Source organism: Anser cygnoides, chromosome 7 (genome assembly GCF_040182565.1).
Source record: "Anser cygnoides isolate HZ-2024a breed goose chromosome 7, Taihu_goose_T2T_genome, whole genome shotgun sequence".
NCBI classification, from domain to species: Eukaryota; Metazoa; Chordata; class Aves; order Anseriformes; family Anatidae; genus Anser; species Anser cygnoides.
In genome coordinates, this window is record NC_089879.1 from 28,350,413 (window position 1) to 28,369,778 (window position 19,366).

The 19,366-nt window shown below is 38.1% G+C and overlaps 1 protein-coding gene and 1 long non-coding RNA gene across 15 annotated transcripts in view; one reads left to right on the forward strand and one right to left on the reverse strand.

Annotated features, from left to right (window-relative positions):
* ANK3 (ankyrin 3) overlaps positions 1-19,366 on the forward strand; it is a 365,999-nt gene that overhangs the window by 65,607 nt on the left and 281,026 nt on the right. The gene's annotated exons all lie outside the window — the stretch shown is intronic.
* LOC106031525 (uncharacterized) overlaps positions 1-19,366 on the reverse strand; it is a 56,544-nt gene that overhangs the window by 17,216 nt on the left and 19,962 nt on the right. For 6 of the 7 annotated variants that reach the window (XR_010832914.1, XR_010832916.1, XR_010832915.1 and 3 more), the window contains 4 exons: positions 18,590-18,714; positions 18,344-18,507; positions 9,784-9,898; positions 6,689-6,787 (listed from right to left, as the gene is read on the reverse strand). This is a non-coding gene — a long non-coding RNA (uncharacterized lncRNA). The remainder of the gene's footprint in view (positions 1-6,688; positions 6,788-9,783; positions 9,899-18,343; positions 18,508-18,589; positions 18,715-19,366) is intronic. The other variant, XR_010832920.1, reaches the window with a different exon arrangement.

A 19,366-nucleotide genomic window follows, 5' to 3' on the forward strand; every position in this document is an offset into this window, starting at 1 on the left:
TGTATGTTTGTGTCATCACTTTTCAGTATATTTTGGATTGTCAGTGGTAGAAGAGCATTGAACTCAGTTGTCACTAGAGATTTAAGATGTTTTGATATATTTTTTTTAAACAAAAGATAAGTATTCTTCTCTTGTTTCAAACTACCAGAATGCAATTATCCATGAAAATGCTGGTGGTCCTTTGAAACTCTGAAAGGTAATCAGAATTGTAGGAACAAGAAACAAATCAGACCACCTCAAAACTCCTGTAGTGTATTATCCTCTTCCATTTACTTTTAGTTATCTGCCAGCCACCAGTTGGTTCTTAGTGGGAAATTTCTCACTGAACTCTCATACCAGAAGCTTTACCGGAAATACTATTTTTGTTGTGGGGGATCTTTTGTTCTTCTCTTTTGCTGCTCCCTCCAAGATGTTGAAACTGCACAATGGATGTTAACAATGCATCTCATGACACGTGTAAGGCACAAATCAGCCATGGAAATTCCAAACAGAAATGCGTAAGTTTTCTTGAATGTACACAGGTGAGAGCTCATGCTGAGCTCTTAACGTGATTCTAGAGTATTCTGTGTACCAATCCACTTCACTGCCTTATTAGTTAGTTGTTAACTGTAGTATCACTTTCAACGTTGTGTTCCGCTGTTTTATATAAAATGTAAATATGCCATACAGAGAGGAATGAGCTGCTAATGCAGCAGATTGAAAATCTCTGCTTGGCATCACAAGGTTTATAGCTGCCAACATTATGATTTTGGACTAATAGAGGATATTTAACTCAATCCACTTTTCTTGAGACAGTAGCCTGGGCGCACTACACTGGGAGGGCTCACTACAATGGGAACACACTTGTAATTTCTGCCAGGGGTTCTTTGCTCTGTTGTATCTCCAAAGTTTGACTTGGCAGAATTAGTGTCTGTCTTTGGTGGGGGGGTCTTCCATTATCAGACGGCTGAAAATCTGGTCAGCAGTGTCGTTACTGGGATGTGAAACTTTAGGGGGCATTTTGGTGGGATAGAGGCTGAGAGGTCAGAAGTTCTCTTGGGTATGGTGAGACATTTCCCCACTGTAGTAAAAATGTAGTGTAAGTAGTGGTATGGGAGACAAGTTCTCACCGTCTTTTATGGGAACCGGGTGAGATCCTTTACAGGCAAAGCCTACCTTGACTAAAATAACATTACAGACCTCACTACTGAGGACAATATTTAGGGGCTTTAAGTCTTCGTATTTCATCTTTATATGATCGAATGATTAATCTGTGTATGAATTATAGTGGGGCTTCTGGTAATGGCAACTCAGCACCTGTGAGGTCATGGTGATGAGAAACGGTGTTTTGTTTCTGAGATATGTGGTAATATCAAATCACTGGCTTTTTTTGAGCTGTTGCTTTTACAACTCGATTTACTGATTTGATTGGTTGCTTTGACAAACCATGGTTTATCTGTGTTCAGTTCTTATACACATTATGGTTGTTGGGAGAGAACATTCACTGCTGTTTACTCCCAGTGGAGAAGTATTTACTGCTAATGGTAAAGAAAATGTTTGTGGTAGATGTTGCTACATTTTTCTCGTGGCTTTTAATTTATTCATAAAAATAAACTTATTTATTCGAGTGTAAATTGATTTCTAAATTTGTTGTTCCTCAAAAGCTGAGAAATTAAAATCTACTTAAATTTATGAAATAAAATGCAAAAAAGTTCTAGAAGGAAACCATCTCTCATCTTAGCATAAAACTTATTTGCCATGTTGTTATCTTTGGGTTTGTGTGGAGGAGAAATGGTTCTCAGACTTAAATTTGACTGTATGGTGGTGTTCATAAACCTTAACATGTCAACAGATCCTGTGCTGAGAACTGAATTCAATGACATGATAAACAGATTTGTTTTGGCCTTGCTTGCAAATATCTACTTGTTCAGATTGTAGTGTCTGTTTTATCAGTAGATTCTTAACCCCACATTTTCAGTAAATATATTAAAGGAAAAAAAAAAGAACAAAAAGCCCACAAAACTTCTGGAAGATACTCCTCATTTGCATGTCCAAATAGTGAAGCCCCAAAATAGTACAGAAAATAATTTTCAATAATTATGACTATTCTCAATTGCTTTAAAACCAAACAACCAAAACAAAACCACTTAAGACTTTGAAATTCTGTTCCTCTGAAATAAATGCATTTACATTTTCTTGCCATCTGCAACTTCCTGAATTGCCCCAGAAAATTAAAATATACTGATTCACGTCACTTGGATTGGAAAATCACTTTGGTACATGGTAATATTGTCTTAGCTTTCTTTCTATCAAACTGGAACAAAATAATAATTATATACATATAAAAGCAAGTCAAGTATCTTATTGTTTTGAAATGAATCATTTCAAATGTTCATTTTCCCTGGAAAAAATACTTTCTAGTTGACATTTACCTGGGGCTAGGAGCTGTTGACTAATGCTACTGAAGTCTGATAATGTGCTTAAAAAAATTGGAAGTAGATGATACTGTCATTCTATATAAAATGAAACAGCAAGGTGTTATGTTATTGAATTTTTAACATAATTCACTCTGTAGATAAGTGACAGAACTTGTAACCTGAGTGACAGTCATTCCATTTGCTGTTAAATTAAAAAACTCATGCTGAAATGCTGAACAACACATGATTTTCTTTTTAAAGCCCGCTGTTTTACAGAGGAACCCTGTTGTTTGGGAGAATATGAAACTTGAGGGCAATTCTTGGATCCTATGACATAAGGTCATCCTACAGTTTTCAACTTTTTCCAGAAAATTCAGCTGTTGAATGGTCTTTGCCCTTCTGAGGAATGGGTGTAGGAAGTATGAAAAGTGCAATTGTCTGAAGTGCTTTGGCTGATTTTTGTCTCATCTTCATCTTATAGTGAATTGCAACAGTAATTAAATATGGAGAAAACAACCATGTTAAAAGAACCCAAATCAGTTTCCTTTAAATGGGTTTAAACTGTAGGAGTTTACTGCACTTTCCTAAAAGACTTCAAGTGAGTAAAAGTGAAGCAAAGATCAGCCAGTATCAAGCTGTCGTCACAGAGAAGGGGTGTTAATGACTCACTACGCTGAAGGTTTGTACATGGGTCAGTTCTCTCAGTGCCTGAAGTAGTATTGGAAGTAGTATTGGGTGCATTTCCCCTGGTCTATGAGCTTTGATCCTTTGGGTAAATAATAAAATATTTTATTCATGTGTCTTCTTGCAGCTGTCTATTTCCCTGTGGCTAAGATTTATCCCTTGTTGGTAGGTTTTTTAGTTACAGGATTTACCAGTTAGCCAAATTTTGCTTCCCTTGTACGGTTTTTCCCATTGCTTGAATGATCATGTTCCTAGCTATAGGACCAGGTGCTTCCCAGCATTGCTTTCTGAAGCCTGGGTTGCTCTTCTTTCTTCCATTTCTTTTTCAGCATTTCCTCACTGGGTTGCTGAGCTGTTCCTTCCTTTGAATGATCTTGGCCGTCACCACGTCTTCCAACAGCGAGTTGCTGGCCAATCTGTTCAATCTGTTTCTGGGTTGAATTTTCTATACTCGCAAGACTTTCCTTGAGTTGAACCAGATACCTTACAGTGGGTTTCACTCTTCAGAATGGAGCTTGTATGTTTTCAATCACACCATCACCTGAAGGACTGAGTGTCCCCCCCCGTCCCCCCCCCCCCCCCCCCCCCCCGCAGGGTCTGGTTCCTTGGTGGCCCCTCCTGGGTACAGCGTGGTAGTGCAAGTGCAGCAGGCAGCGCTCCAGGCTGGTTTGTGTGTGGGTCACTGTCAGTGCCTGGTGCCTCAGCTGGAGGACTTAGAGGGTCATCGCCTCCAGAAGCTGGACAGTTGCAGTCCGGATCAGATTTTCCTTTTGCAGTCAATTGTTTTATGTACAACTAAGTTAGAGTTAGATTGGGTTAGAGAAAGTGAGCTTGAGCTACAGGAGACACAATGGATGAGCTTCAGTTACATACTGCAGTTCTGCAGTCATCAGGAAGTGATATAAATGTTTCTGCAACAGCCTTTGTATTAAACCACTGCATAAATTTCAGCTTGCTTCTTAGCATGGAGGATTTCCTTTTGCCAAAGTCTGTGAATGATGTGACTATGGAATTCATTAGGTCTTAACAACAGCACCTAGGTAGGTGTGGCAGGTGTTGAAATGCTTACCACGCTTATGTCTTGAAAATAAATGCTTTCAGTCTGTCAAATACAGATTGAGAAAAGTAAATACATCTGGGTTATCCCCCTTTCACTTCCAAAGAAGAGCCTGCGTACTTGCATTCCCCTTGCTGGGGCATGGGCTTGTTCCTCAGTCTCTTCAGCTCCCTTGCGCTTTGTGGAGGTGGTGGTGGTAGAACCTGCAGCCTTCCTTCACTTCTGGCTGCCTGCAGAGACAGCAGCAGTGATAGCACTGCAGTTTCAGGGCCTAGAGAACCAGCACCCTGCCAAGAGGGAGCTAGCTCAATCACATTCTTGGTGAATGTATACCAATGTATCTTAGCAATCAAAAGAGATGATTACAACAGTAGGCAACTTAAATTTTAATCTTTGTTTTTTTTTTTTTTTTTAAAGTATTTTGGAAACTCAGTGTTTGTTGAAAACTCTGTAGTATGCTACTCCGAACTGTTCAACCTTCCAGTTACCAAACAGCTTCAGGCTTTAACTCTTAATGATATATAAAACATTTCATTAAACTCGTAAATGTTAGGTCCTTATTTCAAATGATGATGTTTGCTATCTGATCAAATAAAAAATGCAATGAATTCTTTCGTCACTCTCAGATGCTGGGTCACTCAACTGAAAGTAGGTTAAACTGAAACAGGCACGATTTGGTATCCTTTCATTCCCAAAGAAGCTCAGGGCAAACCCTGCCTTATTCCCTTTACATTGAAGAAGACAAACGAGCTGGCTCAACTGGGGGAAAACTACAAATGAGACATTTTCTTTAGCATTTCTCTTGATATGTAATACGCACTGTTTTGTTATATCTAAATTAAATGCATAGCTAAGTATACTTAAGACACTTAATTTAAAGTGTTACCATCACTGACTTGTTTCAGGTTTGTGCTTACAAGAGATTTTGGCTGCTGAGAATTCTCTATAGCGCATTAGCAATTTGTGAATGTAAACAAGGATTGACTTGAATACTTTTTTTTTTTCTTTAAGGAGCTATTTTATGATAGGGAATTGGAGTGCTTCATGATGATCGCCAGTGTTTCATAGTTTTGTTTACAACTATTGTTGGGGTGGGTAATCATTTTTTGGGAGGTAATGGTTATATAACTTGTATATTGCTGTCTTGTGTGTGTTGGCCTCTCCTAGTTTAAGGGAAGCTTACCACAATGTCAAAATTAACAAATCACTGCAAGCTGTTTTCCTCCTTTTAGCATACGTCATTCATGGAATAATACCGTTTGGCTTTTTTTCCTAATGAAATAATATGAAAAACAGAAGCTAAAAAGAACACCAACAATTTTGCTTTACTAGCTGGTATTTGTCTAACTTCCCCTAATGGAATTTTAGGGACATCCTCTTAGTCAAGGAGTGGTTGATGCTTTTAATTGAAGTTGCCTCACTTATTTCTGTTGGTTGGTTTCTAAATGAGAAAGTAAGTGTTTGTGAAGAGATCCTGAGCATATACAGGTTTCACAGTATTGATAAGATACGTTTAGTCTCAATGACTCTAGTGCTGTGTGAATTTGTAATTCTCTCGCACTTAGTGGGAGAGGGAATGGGATAACCTGTGAAAAGGGGTGGTGGTGAAGTGGGATTTTTTGGAAGATCTGTCAAGGGTTGCATTTCCTTGGTCAGGAGCAGGGACAGTATATTCACCACCTTCAGCTGGCTTCCAGTTTTTTACTTGCTTTCTTACCTTTGGCTGGGTGTGTGCCTGGGCTTGTTCGCATATGAAGAGCGTGTGGACATGCTGATCTTGCAGGCCATGAGAGTAAATAACATTTGCTAAAATACTTCAAAATGAGATGCACTATATGCAGTGAGGATGAAGTTTATCCTGATGGGAGATGATCATCTTCAGGCAAAATCTCAGCTGCACGGGAAGGAGGACGTAAACACAGAATATGCAAGCCCCAGGCAAAGTGCTGTAGGATTCACAGGAACCCTAATCAGATGGGACTAATGCTGTGCAAGTGGTGCAGGGGGGGGTACTTAGCTCTCTTCCCTGCTCCTTTAAACAGACTTGTAACTTCATTTACTTAATTACTGTTGTGTGTGGTTGGGAGGCAATATCATTAAAGTATTTGTAATACAACACCAGGGTGGAGTTGTAGGGGAAAGCCTTAGTGAATAGAGCAGTGTCAGTCTGAATGGTTTTCAAAGAGAAAACTTATCAAAGATGGGCTGCGTAATTCTGGTAGCTGGTTCCATTCTCCCTCTATAGAGTTGGAGGGAAACATTCTAGAGAGTGGCTTCACTTAATTGTCCTTTTATTATACAAAAATCTAAATATGAGGATGGCAGTCCACCCTAAACCACAGTGGGATTCAGCTGTTCCAGTCATCCATGCACCACAGTTGTTACAAAGTAGTTTCTTATATAAATTTTTTTGTCAAAATTTCAATTTTTCAGATAATTTTAGTTGAGAACATTTCATGCTCTTCCTATGTTTTCATTACACAATTTTTGTGTCACTCATTAAAATGAATTAATGAACTGATGAGTACCAGAGACAGTGCAAGTAACCAACCTCTCTTCCTTTCAGAACTACATATGGTGCACCGCACCCCTTCTCATTAGTTTCCTTTCCACGCCAGTTGCACACAACTTCCTGGCATTTCCTTGCCACCTGGTAAAGAATGATATTCTGTCATTAGGAACATCAGCTGAAGTAGTTTTGGAAGGGTAAAATGCAAAGAAAAGTTTTGTAGGCGAGTAAACATAGTAGTTTTTCTTTCATAGCTAGGGGAGTCATTCTATCAGACTAGCGGGTACCTAAAATGTGCCTTATGTAGGGAGAGGAACAGCCCTAGGAGAAAATTAAGAGTACTGTTATTTTAGAATGCATTTATGGAACACAAAAATAATTTGGGCCTTTCTTTAAAAAGAGAGTGGAAGTATGGTGAGGGTAAATCAGTGATAGTTTCAAGTAACAGAAAACAGACAGCTAATGGGTAGAACAAAGATGTTATGGCTCAGTCAAAATATGCTTCGTTAGCTAATCCAAAACTGATGACTTTACTGATATTTTAACAGGAAGATAAAAGGGATTGCAAGGATAGTACTTCGGTAATCTTGTAAACAATTACGAGCAAAATATTTGGGAGAAGGTATCAAAGCAGACATAGTAAAGTTGGGTTAAGTATGGTCTTCACAGTCTTGTTCTTGAAGCAGATTTCAGTAGCCAGCTATGTTTTAGATATATGGTACAGGAGAAATACTCTAAAATTATGAAAATTGTGAAGTGTTTAATAAATAATTAGTTATGGTATCTCATATTTAGAAATGCAATAAAATTAGTAACTCAATAACTTTTTCAATGAAGGTATATGATGATCAACATCTCAATGAAAATGAAACCTACCAATGCCTGGTCATCCATGGCTATTGATGGAACCCTAGAATAATGAAGTGTTGTGTTTGCAGTAAGGCATGTAGGGGTGATTTGTCTGGAAGCAGAACTTTTGAAAATGGAATAACAGAATGAAACATTCTCTTTCGCAATGCTATTGAAAAGAAATTGAGGAGAAAATCCAAGACTAAATCCAAGACTGACTCTGTTCAGGGTAACACTTAAACAGTAGCATAACTTCTCTTGTTGACTTTAGGAGCATAGCTGAAGTCAAGAGTTTCAACCTTTGTTTTTACTCTGTTCTCAAACGTACCCATTGGATTGAGTAACCACATGAGTGGTAGCCTGACCAGATGCAAGCTGAACCTGTTAGCATTATAGTAGTACTGGCAAATTACTGTTTTTTTTTGGGGGGGGGAATAAATTGTTTTGCTAACTATGATCAGTTGAGAAGCACAAAAAATTCTTTCAGGAGAGACATTTGAAATTTTCTTTAGTAAGTTCCCAAGCCCTAGAAACAGTCCATTTTTGTTGCATCAACAATATGTAAAACAATCCCAGAGCCTGGATTATGCAGGATGAAGACGACTACTGCTATGCCCCCTAGTGTTTCAATAAAAAAAAAAAAGTTTCCACCTTGTTTCTCTAAGTCAGACCTTCGTACTTAATACCAATGCTATTTGTCTGTGCTGTTTCATGAGTCCAGCTGCATGCTTAGTTGCTTTTTCCTCTGAAGTTGGCTATAAAATAAGAGCCCATGACTACATATATTCAGTTTACCTCATACTTCACAGGCATCTTTTATACCCAAGATCTGACTTACTGATACAGGTGGTTTCCTCCATATCTTCTCCCTTTCTTTACATTACAAAGATGTATGTACTTTAATAGTGAATGGTGTCCTTTTTATTTCTTCTAGGCTTTTCAATTATGAATAATGTGAAAATTTGTAGTTCTACAAAATGAAAATGTCTTTACAATTAAATAGTTTACTCTGGGATGTACAGTTATTCCTTCTGACATTTATATTTGCTCACGCTTCCTTTTTGCAGTTGTTGGTTACAATAGAAACTTGAAAACAAAATCAAGATGTTGCTCAACACTCTGGCTTTTTTTCTTCCTCATTTCTATATGCATGCATATGTATTTCTAAGGAAGATCCTTAGTGGCAAAACTGACCCCGATGTCAAACTAAATGCAGAGCTGGCAGGGTCAGGTTGGCTAACCCTGTCAGGTTAGCAAAAGGCTAACCCTTTGCAAGAGCCTTGACAGGAAGAGCTTCTGTGGGATGTGGCATCAAGCTATTCCCTGTAGTGGAAGCTGATTGAGAGGGCAGCATGGATTCTGCCTAAACCCTGGAGTGGGTGTTTTTATCAGCAGATAGCAAAGCATGGCGTTTACAACAACTCATTGTAAACTGCAGCTAAATATGGCTATTTTTTGGAAATTATATTTAAGGAACCTATGTACTTGATACTGATAGACTACTTTCAGTGCATACCAACAAACGTCAATTGGTCATAAGCAAAAGGATGCTACTGACCAAGATAAGTTCAAGGCAGGCAAGCTGGCTGCCTTTTAAAGAGTTCATCTAGTTCTAATCTTAAAAACAGAAGAGGGGAAATGTCACTCCATGTTTTGGCAGACCATACAGCACAGGAAGAGCAGCGCTTCTCTGACTTGCAGTGTTGTTGGCTGTGACTCCCACTGTTGTCAAGGTCATCAAGGTCAGTGGGGAAAGGAGGGGTAGGCACTATCCAGCTACCTTTGCTCTTGTGCCTCTTTTAGAGGTTCCATAGTATATTATAGTTACAAAACTGATTTAAAGCAGTGGCATTTTCCTTTCCTGGTGATTTTTGTGGGGTAGTTGGGGAGGGTGGGAAGGATAATGGGATCTGGGGTGCGGGTCTTGACTATGGGGAGTAAGGCAGGGCAGGAGGACAAGAGTCCTCTGTTCACATAGTGCTTACCTCACTGCTTGGTTACTGCTTTTCCTTCTTGGGTCTTGCATATACTTTTAGTTCTACCATTTACTTCATAGTGCACTTCTCTTTAGAAGTGTAAATCTGACTGGAAAAGGTGCGTCTAAAGTGTGGTCAGCGTATCCCTTATTGTCCTCTTTTTTTCAGTTTTACATTAGACACCAATAGATCAGTTGGGTCACTTTGCTATGTTACAATATTTTGTTTTTTAAATATGGTAATAATAAGATAGCTTATAATAAATTCAGGAATAAACTTGTGTAATGCATCTCAGGTCTTTTTTTCTCTCACCTTTTGAATTTACTGAGTACACTGAGAAGTCAAAATGAAAAAGTCCCAGCTGGTTCTAGTTGTAGTGGTCCTGAAATAATCCTTTTTCATCTTGTCCAAGTCTCTGTAGAGCAACCTAAAAGGAGAGCAAATTTCAGTAAACAATTAAGCTGTTTTGAATTACAAATGCCAGCGTTTCTTCTTTGGAGTCTTTTAAACTTTTTATAGGGTTGCTGTACCTTGCTTTTTAGTGAATTTAATTTTTTTAAAATGACTTGGGGGGGGGGACGACGACGACATTATTTTACTAGTTTGATGTTTATACCATAATATTTACTTAGTTGAAAAGATTATAGCATTTATTTCTAGGCATAATGGGGCATGTGGAAAAAGTCTAGATGCATGCTTCTCTTTTCAATATCTACAGTGCAAACTGAAGAGAAAGACGCTGTATGAAGCAAATTGAATTTTTTTCTTTGAGTATGCTAGCCCCTTAGAATCCGATGATCATGAAAGTGTAACAAATACAAGGATGAAGCTGCAGAAACATCTGCTTGCAGCGTTCAAATATTGCTTCAAACTGTAGTAAGCTTCTCAAATCTGGCCTGATTGTCCCTAGAACTTATGATGCCTCATGCATACCAAAACCTGTTAATGGCAAAACTTACTGATACATTGAAACTTCAGTGTTTTGTCAAACCTTCCTGCTTGCTTTTCTTGTCAGTAATTTTTTGCCACCTGTGATACTTTTCATAGTTAGACACTAACCTACATTGTCAATGTTGAATCGTATGTAAATTGTAAAATCATTTAAGATTGTTTTTCAATCCATCAGCAGGAGTTTTTATTGAAAAAGGAGTCTTAAATTAGCCTTTTGTGGTGTTGAGTGTTCATTTGGTCATTTTTAATAGTTGATGGAAGGAACTGTGTAAAAGAATTGTAGTGTGTGCTGTGATTCTGCAGAGACTGCTTAAGATTCAGAACACAGTTTCACTGATTTAAAAATTTATTGAAAAATGATAACTCTTACTCCATCTATTTTGTTTAAAATGTGCTCTAGCTCTGTATTGGGTTGATGGAGTGCAGACAACAGTACAGGCAATTCTGACTTCTCTCAGCCTTGTTTAATTCAAGGACAATACTACTTATTCTTATAGAACAAAAGTTCTTAAAAATGGAAGAGTTCATACACTTGTCTGAATAAGGAGTTGAACAGGTGCATTTCATCATCTCTGCTCATTTTCCAAATGTTCTCCTCAGCTGGGAAATAAGAAAGGGAATTTAGATAGGCACATGTAATATTTAGGTATTTTGAATATTCAGTCTACTGAGTACTGGAAAGGTGAGGACTAAAACTAAAATATTTGAGTTTATGATATTCGGGATAACAGGAAAATGTACCACTTTAACTGCCACTCAATCTAGACAAAAAAATGCAGTAATGCAGTGTCTGTGAGACTGTAAAACATAGTTTGCGGGCTTTATGTCAAGTGCAGTTACTTTTTTGTCTTCTGATGTTTGCTACTTTTGCTTAAAGCTATTTCACAGCTTGGAGGCACAGGACTCATTCTAAAATAGGCAACAAAATGTTAATCTGTGAGGAACTGGAGTTACAGCACAAAATGTAGAATAAAGACCATAAAAAAACTGCTAAGAAACAAAAACAAAAAATCTAAAAACAAACAAAAAACCACCACCACTAACAACTACTGCTTAAGACTCAGAGATGCGGTTCATACTTAAAAATTTCTAGTGAAACAGGGTTATACAGTAAGTACTCTGAAGGCTACCTTAAGTTATAGGGGAATAGGTTAGAATACAGGTCTGTAATACAGCTTTTTGCAACTCAGTGCATGAATCTTTGTCCATTTCACCTGCCATCAAATTTAAGTCAAAACTTTATAACCAGCGCTACACTATGGTAAGTACCACAGTACCAGAGTACCACAAAAAATGTTTATTTTACTGCCATGGCAGTGTTGAATATAGAATATATATTTGTATAAAGCCAAAAATTTCAGAAGGCAAACTAGGAGCAGAGATTATGGAGTGCTCAACACTTGGGCACTCCACATCATCACTGAAGAGTGGGAGTTGCTTGTCTGTTTAGCAGTTTTAAATTCAGGCTACTTGCTTAGCCTGACTTACCCTGTGTGGTTTATTAAATGCATCACAGCACGCTTCTGTGAATGACTATTAAAATGCCATTACACAGTTCTTTGCCGTTCATAATGAAAGGCATACTGCGGAGTACATGCACAGATAAATTCAACAAAACTAGGGATGAACTTTTAATTAGAGCATGAGGGAAGGAGGAGTAGCTATTTGGGACATATTTTCACCTTGTCTTTATTTCTGAAAACGTGTGATGCTTCCATCTTGAGCAAAGCAGTATTTGTGCATAATCTGTTGGGAAAGACATGACTGAATGTTCTGATGAGCCCCTTCTCCATGCAGCTTCTGTCCCTGGAGTAACTCTCCTGTTACTTGGCAGTATCAGTGATCTGCCTAATAAACCGAATCAAGATCTCTGCTGTAGTTAGCAGACAGTCATGTACAGAATAGAAGAGGCTGAAAGATTCAGTCATAGTGTTAGCTTCATCTTTTCATGAATTTTAATAACATTTTTCTTTTTTTTTGAACTTTTCTGTCACTACTATATGTGGTCTTGCAAGTGTTTAACTTTTCATCTTGTTACTGGTCTACATTTCAGCAGAAAATGTCTTAAAAGGCTTGGATGTGTAAATGTATAAATGAAGTGTATTAAAAAAAGCTACAGCGATAAGGTTTACATGTCAGAACTGTTTTCCTTTTATAACCATGATGCTGAATGTGTAATGAAGTAAAATAGGAAAGAAAAAAGAAAACCCAAACAATAAATTCTGCATTTTTTTTTAGGGGCTGAGGATAAAAGTGGCCACTTCTTTCAGAACTGTACAGAAAAGAGTAGCCTTTTGCATTATTTTCTCATCTTTCTGAAGTAACTTGCAGATACTGCATTAATGACAACAGTAAATGATTCTGTAGATTGGTGAGGGCTATTAGTGTTAGGGAGATGGCAAGTTCAACCCTTGTTGCATTGTGGTCTTTTCCCTAGCACTGGAAAAGACACCACCTTGTGCTGAGCTGGTTACAACTGTTAAACTATAAAGATGATGCTACATGAAAATATTTCAGGAGCATTTCTATTGCTCTTGGTGAGACTGGAGTAGTGGTAAACTCCTGAGAGTTTAGGACTGTATGGGCAGGGGAACCCAGGCCCCAGGGAGAGAAAGGTGGGGCACACGCTGGCCATTGGCTGGACATAGGAGCCAGCATCATTCCACGTACAGTGGTCCATACCAGCTGTGCTATGCTACTGATCTGGATCAAACGTTGAGGGGAGCAGGTACAGAAATCCTGGCTTCTTTCCTGATTGGAATTGCTGTTTCTTCACAGCTAGTGTGTGGTATAGCCATGTGAAATATTAGCAGGCACCCAGCTCTCATCTCTAAACCAAAGCCATGAAGAACTGAAGAAGATCGTGTTGTAGGATTGAGACTGCCTTGAAATTTTACGTAGTCTGATTCATTTTATCCTTGGAACATGCACACCCTGGTGGGATTTTTAAATAGCCTTTGGATTTTTTTCATTAAGTTAATGCATATTAATTCATGGCAGAATGAATCACATCTTGATTCATATTGTACACTGCTTGGATTTAGTCACTAATGCAGAAATTAAAGTGGTCCAAAAAATAAGTAAATGTCATCTTATTCACTCAGTACTATTATTATGCATTTCTTCTAAGGTCAGGTTTTCATGTAATGATAGCATGATACAAATAAACACATAATTCCTCTAGTCCTTTAACACTAAATTTAAAGGAAAAACTAATCTTCTCACCAAAAAGAAATGCAGACCTATTGTAATTGTGATGCAACATGAGATAGGTGATCTATTCATGAAAACCAGTTGATGGGAGGAAAGTATGGAAGAACTGAGCCCTTACTCTCTGCATCTGACTGCATTGTTTCCCATAGTAATGCAGTACCAAATCCCAACTTTAGGTGATTGTCACTCTTCCTTTGCCAGAAATGTGACTACCGTTACAGCAGGAAAGCAGCTGTAATATCCACATTTTACAGAACAGTTTTAAATGATTGTCTTCAATAGTTCTATACTTGCCCTACTGAGCAGGAAAATACGGTTTTGGAAATATGTGTAATTAGTATGCCAAATTTAGTGTTTTATCTTTTAACTTTAAATGTTTAAATGTTTGTGTTTTTTTTTTAAGCTTTTGTGGTTTTTAGGTTTTTGAGGTTTGTGGGACCTTCACACTTCATCTGAATTGAACAGAGCCTGTTAACAAGCTTCTGCCTGAAAAAAAAAATAGTTGAGAAGTAAAAATGTAGTCAATGAGTTTTTTTGGGGGAGTAGGGGAGTGAGGGTGAGAGAAGAGGAATTTGGGGCATCTGCCTTGAAAGTGGGTTATCTAAATCTGGCATGCTATTGCCTCTCTTTCTAAATTTATTGAAGTGAAAAGTAGATACATACTGTTTCTAAATCCAAATTTGCCATTCATTTCCTTTGTACTTGTGATGAATGGATATAAATGGCTACCAAATGTGCAAGGTATACAAAGGCTGGTATACTAGCATTTGCTTGCCCCAGTTGTGGGGGAGATTCTGAAACATGTAGCTCATAAAAGTAGAGACGAGGCCCTGTGAGAGTGCAGTCTTTCAACTCAAGGTAAGTTTTTTTTCCTCAAGTTATAAATACCTGGAAATGGAGTTTCTTGTATTTGCTTAAAAATCATCACAATTATACTTTCATGACTAATTTATATAGTGTTCATTTGAAGTTAAAAGGGTCAGTGAAACCATTTTTACAGGTCTTATGCTGTAGTATTTGTGCCTTCTTATCTGAGCTGTCCATTAAAGTTAAAAGTGAGTATGCAACAATTGCTATGAATATAGGAACAACCATTTACTATATGGAGAGAGATCTATGGTTTTCCCTTGCAGGTTTTTGATTTTATAACCACCCAGGAAGCAACAGCTTGCTTACAGCCAGGACCTCTTATGACTTGTAAACATGATATGAGGGTGTGTAACAACAGTGAGTTTAAACTCAGCTGATAGTTCATCCGGTGAGGATTTACATTTTTGACTGATCTCCAACACTTCCGTTGCTTCACAGGGGCAAGGGTGCGCATCTGAGGCAGGCTATACTGGAAGGTGATAACTACTGCAGAATTTAGTCACACTCTCCAGGTGTTGTATTTTAGTACACACCAATGGTTGTTAAGTACCTAAATAGTGCTGAGTGAATTAGTAGTTTCGGGGAATTACACGGATTCTGTACTCACACCTTTTTTTTTTTAGCATTGCTGTGTATTCGTTTTTTTTTTCAAAGCATTTATTTCATAATCACTATTGTAAAATTACACACCTTAGGACTCTTAAATAACTGTTTAACCAAGGCCCAAAGTGGCTTTTCATTTTAAATGTCTTGGTAGCCTCTAAGCAGATTTTGGTTGACATGACAACTTTGCTTTGATTTTTGCTAGAAAATGTATACATCTCTGCTGAACAAATGATTGGCACTTCACTAATCTTAAGTAATTCAAGTAATAATTGCAAGCAAATTTATTCAGTAGCATGATCTGTTGCCAGGATAAGCATTAGCACTAATGGCCATCTCAGCAAAAACTTCTGTGGCAGCACAAAATGGCAGTGCTGGCAGCCTTTTTTTTTGGGGGGGGGGATGAATTACATTGTGAAAAATGATAGTCTGCATATTTGTGGAGAAGCAAGAAAAGTAAGTTCAATTTCAGCTGAAATTTAGGAACCAAACCGCAGGCATATAAAAACCTCTGCCTGCAAAACGCCTTCTCTGGACTATAGTAGTCCTTTATGCAAGTGTGCTGGGTTTGAGTTGCGTACCTACGTAGGGCCACAGTCCCAGCTATGTTCAGGCAAGATGTGATCAGAGGGGCTTGGCATTGCTTTCAGCCCTCAGCATGTCCTTCCCAAGGCACAAGCATTCTCATCTGCTCTAAGAATCAGGAAGCCTGATGATAGTTCCTGGGGTGTGCACCCCTCCTTTGACCCCATGAGGGTGATCCTTGGTGATACCTTCTGTGCTTTATTGCACTGGATTGTTGCACAGATGCTGGTGTACATCCTCACATTTGTCAGCTTTAATCCAGCCAAAGTGAATAAAAAACTGTTCGTTTTGTTTTTGTGAGGAATTAAGGTTTGTCAGGGGAATTAACAGATGGAAACCTGGACACTTTAATGTGGTGGTATGAGCAAAATAATTTTACACGATGCAAGCTGGAGGGAGTGATTGAAGCCTGACCTTTCACAGTAAGCTCAACACAGAGTACAACCACTGCAGGTATGTATTATACTTGTCTGCATAACTTGTTCTATAATGAGAACTTATCTCAAAACTTGAAAAGAAATCAGAACTGTGTTCATTCATGTATTCACTGCAATTTATCTGTTTGTTTTGGCTACTGGCTGTTGATTTATGTATGTTTCAGTTATATTTCAGTTATAAAACTTTGGGGAAATGGTGTTTCAATATAGCATCTAAATATAGACAAATACTTTCACTAGTATTACTATATACTAAAAAAAAACATTGCTTACAGATACAGGAATATCTATGAATATGTGAGGGAATGGGAGGTGTATATCATTTTATCTATTATAATACTTCTGTAGAAAGAAGGCCTTGAAAAATGTGTGAAGATACTTTCTCTGACCCTCTCCTTTGCTATGTATGAAAAACATTGGTTTTTTAGGTTTTGATTTTTTTTTTCCTCCAAAGAGAAGACCTTCACCCAACGGCACAATTATTACAGAAATAGAGAAAAATGTTCCAAACAGACATGCTGAATCTAACAGATACAGTCATTTTGGCTCTTCTCATTACTTCTGTGAGGTCTGTGGAGGATGCAGGTAGCACATCAGTCTCTTTACATTCTTCATGCAGGCTGTTTTAAATTTCCTAGGATCATTTACAAGCTGTAATTATATTAATCTATTCATATCCTCTTTCCCCACTTCCTTTGCTTTGCAGGGTAAGCCCCTTAATATAGATTGACTGGAGAAGAACAGATTTGTCCTTCTTGCTGCCTGTCTTTAAGAGCGCTGTGTGACTCAAGAGCAGGGCTATTGGGGGAAGGATGACCTAATATACTGCAGGCAGGAAGCAGAGCTGATTAGTCTCCCTCTGAGATGCCATTATAGGGTGTAACTAGAGCTATATAAATCTAGTAAGTAAGAGTTTTCTTGGAGAAATGATCATAGATGTATCCAAGGGGGGAAAAATAAATCTGAGTTCATGTTCATCAGTATTTGATTTCTTATTGACATGAGAACAGTAATTCTTTCCACATATGATGACAGGAATCTCCCTTTCTACTCTGACTTTGCTATGTCAGTCAAATGATAGTTTCTCCATTTAGAAACACTGTTTTGCAAAGCAAAATAATTCACGTAACAATGACCCATCTCAGGATAGTGTGGAAATTCTGTGCTTAATCCACCATCTGCTGGTTCAGGACAGAGATCTGAACTAAAATCAGCTTTTGTCTGGTGACTGGGAGACATGTGGGTTCAATTCCCTTCCCGGAGAAAAAACAGAACTTGTCTTTCTCAAATTATAGGTCTGGATGCAGAGCTACAATGCCAAAAGGAGATAACGCAAGAGTGTATCAGTCTACCCTTATGACTGTCTTCCAACTGAATTATTTGTTGAAATGCACTAGCTTTCCTTTTCAAGTAAAGCATCTTTATGTTGGATAGATAGTTGCATAAACTATTTCCCATAACGTGATATATATGGCATTACTGTTTTTGTGGATGCAAGCTTATTTAATATTATTGTGTTAATGTTACTACAGTTTGAGCATCTCTGAGTGGTTCTATGGTGTTACTTCTTTCCCTTTTTTAAAAAATAAAAAGCCAAAACAAAGAGAAACTAGTTGTCAAGTGCAGTAATTAAAGCAAAGTCAACTAAAACCAAGGTAAAAATACAATGACTTGTTTTTTGATCCCTAAACTTGTGTGCAACAATAGATTAATCTTTGCAACAATTATGTGAGCATAAATGTCTCATTTTTGAACTACTTAGCTTGCTTTCTTTTGTCTACGAGGACTGTTGTGCTTGAAAGATTGGATTTTAAGGTAGAACAGAAAATAGAAAGCCTCAAGAAACAGGGAAGAGGCAGTAGATGTCAAGGCTCTGAGAATCAAGGGAATGTAGAACTCACAAGGGGACACTGATCAGCAAGAGGAAGCTTAGAGCTGATGTGGTAGCAATAAAAACAATTCAGTTTGGAACCAAAACAGATGTGCACAGTAGTGGGCACCACCACCAAAGGCTAAAATGATCAACAAATTTGCATCGTATCTACGTTCACATAAAATGCAGGATACCAGTTGCTATCTTAAACAGAATACTGCACGTTATGTACAGGATTTAGTAGTTTTCTATCAGTGTTGTAAAGTTGCTATTGATGAATTGTTTCTGTACTGATGTAAAAAGAGGCACATCTCCATGTGTTTGACTTCAATCTACGCACCTTAACGGAGGCTATGCGGTTACCAATGGCCAGGATCCCTGCATTCTATTTTCTACTGCAATTCTCCACATTGTCAGGCCCCTTGATTCTTCTCTGCACTCTCGGTCTTGAGTAGTTTAGAGTTGCTGTAGTGCTACTTGTTCCATTGGCAATCACAAATAAAGCTGTGAATAAACTCAATAAGGATCAATTTGTAGTCCGATGCTGTGGCATATGAACTGCCCTCATTCACCCAGTATAACCAACCAGCAGAGATGATCCCTGATTGACCGGATACTGCAGAACATCATGGGTGATGAATTTCAGAGCTTGTAGTGAAGCAGTTTCCTTTGAGGTATCTGCATCGAATGCCATTACATGTGGTACGCTGGCTGCAAAATAAACATACCATGTAAAAGGTATTTAAATTTCCACAGCACTTAAGTAGCTGAAGTAGGCATTATAGGATTGTAAAAGTGCCCTCTGAAAGCAACTGATTTTTTGTAGACCAACAAGAATACAATTTTAACAGTAGCAAGCTCCTTATAATTTGTCATCATGTAGACAGGTACATCTGATCATGTGAGATTTTCATTAAACAGGCTGGAACTGGGTAAGTGAAAGGGTAAACAAACTGGAAAGAATCAAAGAATTAACTGGTAAGGTAAGGGGGGTTTCTGACTGTTGTCTAGCTTAGCTGTAGTAAAATAGAATGAGGCCAGCGTGGCCTAAGCAGAAAATGCCAGCTACGAAGGCCTGTCAAGCACTTGTGTGTTTCTCGGCATGAGCTATCCAAGACTGACAGTATCTCAGGATTAGCAGCCATAAAAGCTGCTGCATGTTCTCAGGGCATGTTTGGCTACCTTGCTGTATCTCTGTTGTAGTAGGTAATATTTTAATTCATACTTCCTGGTTTTGCATTTGTTGTTTTCTCTTGTACGTCCTATTACCTGTAAGACACTGGCACTGACAGGATTAAGTCTGGGTAGTTAGTTGTCTTCTTTCATCACTTCTTAAAGTCAATCTGGAAATGCTACGTTTTTT